Source organism: Oncorhynchus clarkii, chromosome 5 (assembly GCF_045791955.1).
Source record: "Oncorhynchus clarkii lewisi isolate Uvic-CL-2024 chromosome 5, UVic_Ocla_1.0, whole genome shotgun sequence".
Taxonomy (NCBI): domain Eukaryota; kingdom Metazoa; phylum Chordata; class Actinopteri; order Salmoniformes; family Salmonidae; genus Oncorhynchus; species Oncorhynchus clarkii.
In genome coordinates, this window is record NC_092151.1 from 74,408,439 (window position 1) to 74,422,575 (window position 14,137).

Sequence of the window (14,137 nt, forward strand, 5' to 3'; positions counted from 1 at the left end):
ACAGCATGCTCATCGGTTTGAAAACATTGGAGAAAGAGAAACAGAGACAGGCGTATGGAGAGGGGAATATGGAGAAAGGGAGAAACAGAGGGAGGGAGAGGTAGAGAACGCTGTTAATGCTCAGAGAATTCTCTGAGGACAAGCCAAGCTTCAGCAGAGTAGTTGCTTTAAACAATATATGGGCAAAGATACAGTGTATAGAAATATACAGTTGTACACAGGGGCTGTATAGAAATACTGTTCTGGACAGAGAATGTTGAGGCATTTTCAGGATAACCACTGAGGTGAGGTAGGACAGAAACATTATTCAGCCTATAAAAAATAATAATGATGCTGGCAGATGGACTAAAGCCTTCCTTTCATCCACCTCTCTCTTAGAGGAGGGAGAGGTGAGGAGGGAGAGGCGAGGAAGGAGAGGGAGAGGATAGGAGAGGAGAGAAATGAATTTGATATCTTTCAGCAGAGGGAGATATACACAGCAAGGATGTGACCACTGTGCTGCTTCCACATCGAGAAACATCCCTCTGAATATCTAATAACTAAAATATTACGCTGACAAACACACATACACACATTGGTTTGAAGCTGAAAAAGAAAGGACATTCACATGAGCACCAACAATGCCTAATCCACCCATGCTCTACCAAGGTTTTCCAACACACAGCTTCAAATTATGTGTAGGCAGGTTTCTTAGGATTCAAACCTTCTCAAACAACCTAATACATACTAGAGTAGGTGCTTCCACAATAATGTGATTTGTATTGAATACAAGGTAAAGTATTGGATTCTTCACATACCACAGCAAGGCATTATCCCATTACGCTACATTTTCATGTAAAAAATACATAAAAATGAAAGCAAGGTTTGCTTTTATAATCACAAGACCATAAGGCATGATTGAGCTGTTTTGTCTTGTAATAATGTGGTGTATGCATGTATTTCCTTAAACCTTTATTTTAGCAATACGTGTCATAAAGAAATCATAATGACATAATTTTTTGGTCAGGAGGTGCCCAACATATCAACACAGTAGCTCAGATAGATAGAGCCTGTCTACATTCCGGATTCATGTAACTGCTAGATTACCTGTGTAATATTGACATAAGCTCAGAACCCCTTGTGTGTCAAAAATTGTCCTGTTTTATCAATTGCTGTGCTGATCAATTGACAATTCATTACCCCTGTCAAAATAATATGTTGCTTAAAGTTATGTTTGTACTTTATTTTTGCAATAAAGATGGTGATGCAACGTTAATACACATTTACAATAGGCCTATATCTAAAAATACATACAGCCAAATGATATACAGTGCTTTCAGAAAGTATTCAGACCCCTTGACGTTTTCCACATTTTGTTGTTAGAGACTTATACTAAAATGCCAAAAAAAGGGTTTAATACATTTTTGCGAATGTATTACAAATACAAAACTTAAATATCACATTTACATAAGTATTCAGACCCTTTACTCAGTACTTTGTTGAAGCACCATTGGCAGCGATTACAGCCTCGTGTCCTGAAGCCACTCCTGCATTGTCTTGGCTGTGTGCTTACTGTAGGGTTGCTGTCCTGTTGGAAGGTGAACCTTCGCCCCAGTCTGAGGTCCTGAGCGCTCTGGAGCAGGTTTTCATCAGCAATCTCTCTGTACTTTGCTCTGTTCTTCTTTCCCTCAAACCTGACTAGTCCCCCAGTCCCTGCCACTGAAAAACATCCCCACATCATGATGCTGCCACCACCATGCTTCACCGTAGGGATGGTGCCAGGTTACCTCCAGATGTGACTCATGACATTCAGGCCAAAGAGTTCAATCTTGGTTTCATCAGACCAGAGACTCTTGTTTCTAATGGTTTGAGAGTCCTTTAGGTGCCTTTTGGCAAACTCCAAGCGGGCTGTCATGTGCCTTTTACTTAGGAGTGGCTTCCATCTGGACACTTCCATAAAGGCCTGATTGGCGGAATGCTGCATAGATGATAAAAATCAGCATGTGAGAGTGATAAATTTTAAATGTAATCAAAAATGTTGCACCTACAAACTTATTCAGTCCGAAAGGTGTCCAGTCTAATGGTCCCTTTATGGACTCTGTTGTCTTGTTCTTATCCAACGGCAAGATATTGAGCTAGTTCCTGGCTAAAGATTTTGCTAACGAACCTGTAAAAAATTTGGTGTGTGGTTTTTGGTAACGGACGTACGGCTCATGATGAATGGCGCGGAGTGTGTCATCGAGATTGGTGTCATATTGCCCTATATATGATTGTAGCGACATTATAGTAAATTATAGTAAACACAATTGAAACTGAAATAATAACTAAAAGTGGAAAAACTATTTAGTAGACTAAAATAAAATAAAAAATAAAAACATTTGAAAAAATAAAACTATACTGAAACTATAATCTTTGACCTCAAAACAAACTAAATTCAAATCAAAACAATCATAAATTACGTTTAGTTTAAAAAAACAATTCCCTTCTAAACCTTGGGTTTTTAAGCTTTTTTCTAATGGGGTTTTCAAGGTTCTGAATCTGGTGAGTAAATTGCTGGCTTTTGTAGTGTTAGAAGATGGCAGCTTTAGTAGAATAGAGATAAAAGGGACAATCCCAATCAAACCCAACTTTAATCTGAACAACACCCACAAAAAAATTATTGGTCGTACCTAGGTACGACACCTATACTGTCCAAATATTTTTGGAATTTGGTAAGGATGTGAACAAAAATAAGACACACATTTTGGGGGAATTGCAGGGGAAAAAATGGCTAAATGTTTTGTTTGCTTGATGGCATAATAAGCTTTAAACTACTAATTTGTCTCTCTGCCAACAAGAAGGGTGTGAACAGTTTGAACAGTTTGGGGTCCTATGGATTGCGAGGTTGGGGTTTGTTAATACGCCAATAAATAAAAATATGTTTCCGGGCCTTTGCCACCTAGGACATTTGTGTGACTGGACCATCTCAAATACTACTTGAGTACCCCTGCTATAGGCCGACAGCACATAAGTGACTCCTTACATTCCCAAGCACTAAAACTAAAAACCGAAACTAAAACAGCTTCATTAAATTGTACCTGCAAAACACCAGTCTCAACGTCAACAGTGAAGAGGCGACTCCGGGATGCTGGCCTTCTAGGCAGTGTTGCAAAGAAAAAGCCGTATCTCAGACTGGTCAATAAAAATAAAAGATTAAGATGGGTAAAAGAACGCAGACACTGGACAGAGGAACTGTGCCTAGAAGGCCAGCATCCCGGAGTCGCCTCTTTACTGTTGACGTTGAGACTGGTGTTTTGTAGGTACAATTTAATGAAGCTGCCAGTTGAGGACTTGTGAGGCGTCTGTTTCTCAAACTAAACACTCTAATCTCCCACTCCTCTTTCTATTCTGGTTAGAGACAGTTTGTACTTTTCTGTGAAGGGAGTAGTACACAGCGCTGTATGAGATCTTCAGTTCTTGGCAATTTTTTGCATGGAATAGCCTTTATTTCTCAGATCAAGAACAGACTAATGAGTTTCAGAGGAAAAGTTTGTTTCTGGCCGTTTTGAGCCTGTAATCAAACCCACAAATGCTCATGTTCCAGATACTCAGCTAGTTTGAAGAACGCCAGTTGTATTGCTTCTTCTGTTCCCAAGAAAGCTAAGGTAACTGAGCTAAACGACTACCGCCCCGTAGCACTCACTTCCGTTATCATGAAGTGCTTTCAGAGACTAGTCAAGGACCATATCACCTCCACCCTACCTGACACCCTAGACCCACTCCAATTTGCTTACCGCCCAAATAGGTCCACAGACGATGCAATCTCAACCACACTGCACACTGCCCTAACCCATCTGGACAAGAGGAATACCTATGTGAGAATGCTGTTCATCGACTACAGCTCGGCATTTAACACCATAGTGCCCTCCAAGCTTGTCATCAAGCTCGAGACCCTGGGTCTCGACCCCGCCCTGTGCAACTGGGTACTGGACTTCCTGACGGGCCGCCCCCAGGTGGTGAGGGTAGGCAACAACATTTCCACCCCGCTGATCCTCAACACTGGGGCCCCACAAGGGTGCGTTCTGAGCCCTCTCCTGTACTCCCTGTTCACCCACGACTGCGTGGCCACGCACGCCTCCAACTCAATCATCAAGTTTGCGGACGACACAACAGTGGTAGGCTTGATTACCAACAACGACGAGACGGCCTACAGGGAGGAGGTGAGGGCCCTCAGAGTGTGGTGTCAGGAAAATTACCTCACACTCAACGTCAACAAAACTAAGGAGATGATTGTGGACTTCAGGAAACAGCAGAGGGAACACCCCCCTATCCACATCGATGGAACAGTAGTGGAGAGGGTAGTAAGTTTTAAGTTCCTCGGCGTACACATCACAGACAAACTGAATTGGTCCACCCACACAGACAGCATCGTGAAGAAGGCGCAGCAGCGCCTCTTCAACCTCAGGAGGCTGAAGAAATTCGGCTTGTCACCAAAAGCACTCACAAACTTCTACAGATGCACAATCGAGAGCATCCTGTCGGGCTGTATCACCGCCTGGTACGGCAACTGCTCCGCCCACAACCGTAAGGCTCTCCAGAGGGTAGTGAGGTCTGCACAACGCATCACCGGGGGCAAACTACCTGCCCTCCAGGACACCTACACCACCCGATGTCACAGGCAGGCCATAAAGATCATCAAGGACAACAACCACCCGAGCCACTGCCTGTTCACCCCGCTATCATCCAGAAGGCGAGGTCAGTACAGGTGCATCAAAGCTGGGACCGAGAGACTGAAAAACTGCTTCTATCTCAAGGCCATCAGACTGTTAAACAGCCACCACTAACATTGAGTGGCTGCTGCCAACACACTGACTCAACTCCAGCCACTTTAATAATGGGAATTGATGGGAAATTATGTAAAATATATCACTAGCCACTTTAAACAATGCTACCTAATATAGTGTTTACATACCGTACATTATTCATCTCATATGTAAATGTATATACTGTACTCTATATCATCTACTGCATCTTTATGTAATACATGTATCACTAGCCACTTTAACTATGCCACTTTGTTTACATACTCATCTCATATGTATATACTGCACTCAATACCATCTACTGTATCTTGCCTATGCCGCTCTGTACCATCACTCATTCATATATCTTTATGTACATATTATAGACTTGTGTCTATAAGGTAGTAGTTTTGGAATTGTTAGCTAGATTACTTGTTGGTTATTACTGCATTGTTGGAACTAGAAGCACAAGCATTTCGTTACACTCGCATTAACATCTGCTAACCATGTGTATGTGACAAATAAAAATTTGATTTGATTTCTTTAATCAGGACAACAGTTTTCAGCTGTGCTAACATAATTGCAAAAGGGTTTTCTATTGATCAATTAGCCATTTAAAATGATAAAATTGGATTAGCTAACACAACATGCCATTGTAACACAGGAGTGATGGTTGCTGATTATAGGCCTCTGTACGCCTATGTAGATATTCCCCCCCAAAACAGACGATTCCAGCTACAATAGTCATTTACAACATTCACAATGTCTACACTGTATTTCTGATCAATTTGATGCTATTTTAATGGACAAAACATGTGCTTTTCTTTCAAAAACAAGGTAATTTCTAAGTGACCCCAGACTTTTGAACGGTAGTGTAAATCTAAAAATGAATAGAAATAAAAATGAATAGAAACTCACAAAACTATAATAACCTTGCTCAGAAGCCACCAATGTTTAAGTGTATGTGCACACAGACATAGACGGATGCACTTATACACAAACACTACACACACATAACTCAGTTATCCAGTGCTGCGATGCCAAATGGGGAACAGGGGCACTCATCCACAGCAGGAAACAACAGGGGGGTGGCTGTAGTGGAGTGAGGTCTCATGGTCAGGGTGTTGGGAGGCAAACACAGCAGCAGCTCAGATACATGTTAGCAGTGTTTTTCTTCGACAGTAGTGAAAGAAGAAAACACCTTTCTAAGCATGGGAAATGTATGGATGTGTTTCTTTTTATTTCACATGGTGGAGCAGAAATACTTCCCATTTTCCAGCAACAGCACAAACGAAGTGCAGAGAGCCAGGGTTGTCTCTTTCTCTAGCGCTTTATTTCTTTCTCCCTTTGTTTCTCTTTCACTGTCCCTTCTCTCTATCTCTCTCTCTCTCTCCCTTTATCTGTCTCTTGTTCAGGGGCATAATTGGCACGTGCACTTCACTGCTGAACAACCCTTTCTAGTCTCCTGTCAAATCATTGGGGAGTCGGAGGAATGTAGCAGCCAATTACTGAACAACAATGAACATGCCATCCCTTGATATCACCAATGACAATTGTGACAGTATGCACAAAGAGAAAAAACAGTGCTTTTCATAGCATATTCAATCAGAAATATACATAGCTGTCAGAATGCTCACCCTTAAAAGCCCTGAACCAAAGTCTTTTTCCTTTAACTTCCCTCCACATCAGGCAACGTCAGACAGAAGCAAAGTTTGTTTGCCTCAAGGAGAGAATCAGCCGCAAGCAAATCAAATGGAGCCCTTTTCAATACTAGGAAGAACCGTACAAAAGGAAAGTGATGAGAGATGTCCGCCCACTTGGTACCAAGGACACACACCTTTCATACGGCTACTACAGTCAGAGCTAACTAATGCTGCTGGCATCGCTGAATCCCACAGACACCTCTTTCTCTCAATCGTTCTTTCTCTTTACCTCTGCTGTAGATGACTAATTGACATGGAGAACCTCCCCGGCAATTGTGTGAGAGTGTGTGTGTGTCGTGTGTGTGTGTCATGTGTGTGCATGACACACACTTTCTTTAAACATTTAACTAAAGTGAATCCCTGTTATTATTGCTTCCTAACCATTGACCTTTCATCTCTCTGCCGTCTCTTTGTCTGTCTCACGTGGCCGCTGTCTGCTGGAGCTGCACATGTCACATGCTGAGAAGCCTACATTCCTATATTGTAGCTCTGCTCTATCAGGCACACTGCTCCTCACAGCCTCACAGCAAACAGATTCTTCTACAGATGTCTGACTTCTGTACCCGTGACCAGCTATGTTCACTCACATAAAGCACACACATTCACTTCACTTCCAGATTACATTATTGGGGAAAGTTAGAAGGCATCATTGGACCAAAATAGCACAATTAAAGTATTTACTAATCATGCACATATTATACAAGTAGGTCAGCTTAGAGTATTGTATATCTAGGATTCAGATGTGGGATCCATTACAAAAAAAGACGTCAAATTTTCAGTTGAAAATAACTGTTTTCACATGTTGATCTTAAATTTCAAATCATATTTTCACGTGTATTCAATCTAGAGTTTACATGTTAACACCACCTATTCACTTGAGGAGAACAGCATGTTTTTACATCACATGTGAATTGCAGTTCCCTTTCAGACAGACAACTTCGGTACAACACACTGTGGGGGAGTCCCACTCTCGCGACTTTGTTTGAAGATCTACAATCCCGCCTGACAAGGCCAATAAAATCCTTGCCTCGGTGGACACCCCGCCTGTCAAAGGTGATAAGCGTGAGGCTCTGATTTATTCCTTAAATTATTCCGCTCTTCACCTCGGTGTGAAAAGGAACGATTCATACTCCAACTAATCTGTCCCAGTTTGTACTTGTTCTCATAAGTTTCCTAATCACAAACAATTTGTTATTCTTCAATTTGCTAGCGAAATTAGTAAGATTGCTAAGAAAGCAACAGAGACGACGATGGCTAAGTCTGGTTTGGGGTCGAGATCGTGCCCCCAGTCATGCGGTTATAGAATTTCTCTGAAAGATACTCACGATTTATGTGTAGTTTGTGGAGATGAGGTGAGAGATGGTCCTGCCACAGCACAGGGAAGGAGACAGCCCTAGCTCGGGGATGGGAGGTGGCGCAGGATCGGGTTCTCCCTTGCCAGCCTCCCCAAACACCCATGGTGACAACAGTACCCCCAAGTGGTCTGGTTCACCACCATCGACCTAAAGCAGGGGTGTCAAAGTCAAATGGACGGAGGGCCAAATAAAAAAATCAGCTACAAGACGAGGGCCGGACTGTTCGAATGTTCATTGAAAAAATTTTAAATGACGCATATAGTCTAGTGAACCTAATTGAACCTACTGAAAACCTAACAAATATATTACAATATGATCAGATAAATAAAGCAATATTTTCTTATGGCTCTGTCAGTAATCTTTAATTTTCAACAGACACAAAAGACAAATTTCCTTTATATAAATATCCCCATAACATGAACATTAAATGAAAGAAACCGGTATTCAAGGCACCATCAGTAGACTATATTTTCTATTTTAGCAAAAGTGGGCTAAATTTACTTCAAAGAAAAAACAATAATAGCAATTTTCTATCATCCACTCAACTGAAATATTTTTAAAATATAATTGGATTGAAATACAAAAAAATAAAGTGCAAAAATCTATTAATCAAAAACAACACTTTGTTTAAGGAGAAGTAACATGCAGTGAAAACAAATATTAAATTTTAACTTTTAAACTTGAACTGAGTAAAAACTCTAAATATGTGATTGCACAGTAATGTTCACTTGTTTGAGGTTGAGGGTGATACTTGGTGGTGTCCCATCTTTTCCACAAGTTCATCAATGTTCGGGGTAAGGCTCTGAGCTGAAGAAATCCTCAGAATTGAGTGGAGGTGTTCAGCAGTAAGTCGACTTCTGTGTGATGTTTTGTTCAGGTTCATCAAAGAAAACAGTTGTTCACACAGGTATGTGCTGCCAAACATAGACAACGTTTGAGCAGCCTGGATGCGCAGCTGGGGCATTGTGCCGGGGAGGAAACGGGCGAACTCCGCAGCACCCGCTGCCGCATATTTTGCCCTCAGTGCATCATTGCATTGGAGGTCAATCAACTCCATTTGGAGGTTTGGTGGTGAGCTTTCCACGTCAACAGCAAATGGGTTACCGAGCAGTTCCAACCTGCTTTTTTGTGCTTCAAAGTCAGCAAATCGGCGTCGAAAGTCAGCGGCAAGCATACCTATTTTATCAGCCAACTGTGTGCTCGGGAACGCACTGGTAGAGAGCTTCTCTTTCATGGTCTGGCAGCTGGGAAAGTGGCTCAAATTTTCTTTCCGCATCTGCGTCTCCCACAGAGTCAGTTTGGTTTTAAATGCCTTCACTGTACTGTACATATCAGAGATGACACGATCCCGACCCTGCAGCTGCAAGTTTATTGCATTCAGATGACTCGTAATGTCACACAGAAAAGCCATTTCACACAGAAACATTTCGTCTCGGAGTTGTGTTGTGTCTTTCCCTTTGCTGTCCAAGAACAGACAAATCTCCTCACGAAGCTCGAAACATCTTTGAAGCACCTTTCCCTGGCTTAGCCATCGCACCTCTGTGTGATAAGGCAAATCACCATGCTCCGTTTCTAACTCCGTCAGAAATGCCTTGAACTGGCGGTGATTCAAACCTTTGGCTCTGATAAAGTTAACTGTGCGCGTGATGATGCTCATTACATGCTCCATTTTCAAGGCTTTACCGCACAACGCTTCCTGGTGTATGATACAATGATAAGCTGTCAGCTCACCTGTCGCGTTTTCCTCTTGCATCTTTTCCCGTATCTTCGCCACCAGTCCGCTCCTGTGTCCACACATCGCAGGTGCTCCGTCGGTTGTCAAACCCACGAGTTTTTCCCAAGGCAGCTCCATCTCATTTACACATCTTGACACCTCTTCATACAAATCATGCCCCGTAGTTGTGCCATGCATAGGACGTAAAGCCAAAAACTCCTCTGTCACGCTTAGGTTGGAGTCCACTCCGCGGATGAAAATTGACAACTGGGCAATGTCAGAAATGTCGGTGCTCTCATCCACAGCCAAGGAATATGCAATAAAATCTTTTCCCTTTTTCACAAGCTGCTCTTTTAGATTGATGGACAACTGGTCTACTCTCTCGGCAATGGTGTTTCTGCTCAGACTCACATTTAAAAAGAGTTGCCTTTTTTCTGGGCAAACTTCGTCACAAACTTTAATCATGCAGTTTTTGATGAAATCCCCCTCCGTAAATGGCCGGGCTGATTTAGCGATCTCTTCTGCCAAAATAAAACTGGCCTTGACAGCAGCCTGGCCTTGTGATTTGGCTTTTTTGAACAGAGCCTGTCGAGATTTGAGGCCTCGTTTTAATTCCTCTGCCTTTTGTAGCCTTTGTTCCATGTCCATATTCTTGTTTTTGTCCGCGTGTTTCGTTTCATAATGTCGTCTCAGATTATACTCTTTCAGTACCGCCACACTTTCTCCACACAGAAGACACACAGGTTTTCCAGCTACCTTCGTGAACATATACTCCGACTCCCACCTTGTTTGAAACCCCCGGTTCTCAGTATCCACCTTCCGTTTTGCCATTTTTGATGGGTATCTGAAAGTTAATTTTACTGTGATGCTGACGACTGCTGTGCCAATAAATATTGAAATGAAGCAGCCTACTGCTCGGTGCGTCACCTTTGCATTGTGGGAAATGTAGTATTGGTGCGTGTAAAAGATCTGCGGGCTGCCGGCTTGCTGCGGGCCGGTTCTAATAATAAATCAAGATCATCCCAGGGGCCGTAAAAAACCTTCTTGCGGGCCGGATGTGGCCCGCGGGCCTTGACTCTGACATATGTGCCTTATGGCTAACGAGACGTGGTGTGATCACAGAAACATACAGGAACTCAAATCCTTCTGTTCACCTGATTTAGAATTCCTCACAATCAAATGTTGACCGCATTATCTACCAAGAGAATTCTCTTCAATTATAATCACAGCCGTATATATTCCCCCCCCAAGCAGACACATCGATGGCTCTGAACAAACTTTATTTGACTCTTTGCAAACTGGAATCCATACATCCTGAGGCTGCATTCATTATAGCTGGGGATTTTAACAAGGCTAGTCTGAAAACAAGACTCCCTAAATTTTATCAGCATATCGATTGCGCAACCAGGGGTGGAAAGACCTTGGATCATTGTTACTCTAACTTCCGCGACGCATATAAGGCCCTGCCCCGCCCTCCTTTCGGAAAAGCTGACCATGACTCCATTTTGCTGATCCCTGCCTACAGACAGAAACTAAAACAAGAAGCTCCCACGCTGAGGTCTGTCCAACGCTGGTCCGACCAAGCTGATTCCACACTCCAAGACTGCTTCCATCACGTGGACTGGGATATGTTTCGTATTGCGTCAGATAACAACATTGACGAATACGCTGATTCGGTGTGCGAGTTCATTAGAACGTGCGTTGAAGATGTTGTTCCCATAGCAACGATTAAAACATTCCCTAACCAGAAACCGTGGATTGATGGCAGCATTCGCGTGAAACTGAAAACGCGAACCACTGCTTTTAATCAGGGCAAGGTGACTGGTAACATGACCGAATACAAACAGTGCAGCTATTCCCTCCGCAAGGCTATCAAACAAGCTAAGCGTCAGTATAGAGACAAAGTAGAATCTCAATTCAACGGCTCAGACACAAGAGGTATGTGGCAGGGTCTACAGTCAATCACGGACTACAAGAAGAAAACCAGCCCAGTCACGGACCAGGATGTCTTGCTCCCAGGCAGACTAAATAACTTTTTTGCCCGCTTTGAGGACAATACAGTGCCACTGACACGGCCTGCAACGAAAACATGCGGACTCTCCTTCACTGCAGCCGAGGTGAGTAAAACGTTTAAACGTGTTAACCCTCGCAAGGCTGCAGGCCCAGACGGCATCCCCAGCCGCGCCCTCAGAGCATGCGCAGATCAGCTGGCCGGTGTGTTTACGGACATATTCAATCAATCCCTATACCAGTCTGCTGTTCCCACATGCTTCAAGAGGGCCACCATTGTTCCTGTTCCCAAGAAAGCTAAGGTAACTGAGCTAAACGATTACCGCCCCGTAGCACTCACTTCCGTCATCATGAAGTGCTTTCAGAGACTAGTCAAGGACCATATCACCTCCACCCTACCTGACACCTTAGACCCACTCCAATTTGCTTACCGCCCAAATAGGTCCACAGACGATGCAATCTCAACCACACTGCACACTGCCCTAACCCATCTGGACAAGAGGAATACCTATGTGAGAATGCTGTTCATCGACTACAGCTCGGCATTCAACACCATAGTACCCTCCAAGCTCGTCATCAAGCTCGAGACCCTGGGTCTCGACCCCGCCCTGTGCAACTGGGTACTGGACTTCCTGACGGGCCGCCCCCAGGTGGTGAGGGTAGGCAACAACATCTCCACCCCGCTGATCCTCAACACTGGGGCCCCACAAGGGTGCGTTCTGAGCCCTCTCCTGTACTCCCTGTTCACCCACGACTGCGTGGCCACGCACCCCTCCAACTCAATCATCAAGTTTGCGGACGACACAACAGTGGTAGGCTTGATTACCAACAACGACGAGACGGCCTACATGGAGGAGGTGAGGGCCCTCGGAGTGTGGTGTCAGGAAAATAACCTCACACTCAACAAAACTAAGGAGATGATTGTGGACTTCAGGAAACAGCAGAGGGAACACCCCCCTATCCACATCGATGGAACAGTAGTGGAGAGGGTAGTAAGTTTTAAGTTCCTCGGCATACACATCACAGACAAACTGAATTGGTCCACTCACACAGACAGCATCGTGAAGAAGGCGCAGCAGCGCCTCTTCAACCTCAGGAGGCTGAAGAAATTCGTCTTGTTACCAAAAGCACTCACAAACTTCTACAGATGCACAATCGAGAGCATCCTGGCGGGCTGTATCACCGCCTGGTACGGCAACTGCTCCGCCCACAACCGTAAGGCTCTCCAGAGGGTAGTGAGGTCTGCACAACACATCACCGGGGGCAAACTACCTGCCCTCCAGGACACCTACACCACCCGATGTTATAGGAAGGACATAAAGATCATCAAGGACAACAACCACCCGAGCCACTGCCTGTTCACCCCGCTATCATCCAGAAGGCGAGGTCAGTACAGGTGCATCAAAGCTGGGACCGAGAGACTGAAAAACAGCTTCTATCTCAAGGCCATCAGACTGTTAAACAGCCATCACTAACATTGAGTGGCTGCTGCCAACACACTGACTCAACTCCAGCCACTTTAATAATGGGAATTGATGGGAAATGATGTAAAATATATCACTAGCCACTTTAAACAATGCTACCTAATATAATGTTTACATACCCTACATTATTCATCTCATATGTACACGTATATACTGTACTCTATATCATCTACTGTATCCTTATGTAATACATGTATCACTAGCCACTTTAACTATGCCACTTTGTTTACATACTCATCTCATATGTATATACTGTACTCGATACCATCTACTGTATCTTGCCTATGCTGCTCTGTACCATCACTCATCCATATATCTTTATGTACATATTCTTTATCCCCTTACACTGTGTATAAGACAGTAGTTTTGGAATTGTTAGTAAGTTTACTTGTTGGTTATTACTGCATTGTCGGAACTAGAAGCACAAGCATTTCGCTACACTCGCATTAACATCTGCTAACCATGTGTATGTGACAAATAATATTTGATTTGATTTGACTATGATGACACACCAAATGTGTTTGATCAATCGCAGGAAAAGAGCAAGAATAGGCTTTTGTAGGCTACAGTACAATCTATGTCTTCCAATAGTGCGACTGCTGTCAGCACCCAAAGATTATCCAACTTGAATAAACACTTGGAGGTAAGGATGACAGCAGTGGTGTAGTCTACGGTGATACGTATACCACTTATTATTGATATCTACATAGCGCATTGATGTGAATCTCACTGCTGCTCTCTCATTTGTGCATTACGGATTGTGGTTGTTGAGGATGGCTGTTCACATATGTGTGTATTGTGTATTGTGTAATGTGTATTTGAACCCAATAATGGTTGAATTCAAGAAGTTTAAGCTGCTTATCAATCATTGTTTTTGAAACCAGTGGACAGCCCGTGAAAAAATGCGCTCTTGCAACAGCTGCATAGTACGGATCCCAGCCTATGGAATAAAAGTGGGGCTTTTATTACTCCATGTAATCCATGCTGATAAAATAAATAAATCCATAGGCCTAATGTATAAGGGCACAAGACGAGACCCAGATGCAGACACGGGAGGCAGATGGTTTGAGTCTTTGATATTTATTACTTCCAAAAGGGGTAGCCAAAAGAA

The 14,137-nt window shown here is 43.4% G+C and overlaps 1 pseudogene; it reads right to left on the reverse strand.

The window, feature by feature from the left end:
* LOC139409758 (thiamine transporter 2-like) overlaps positions 1-14,137 on the reverse strand; it is a 49,164-nt pseudogene that overhangs the window by 8,296 nt on the left and 26,731 nt on the right.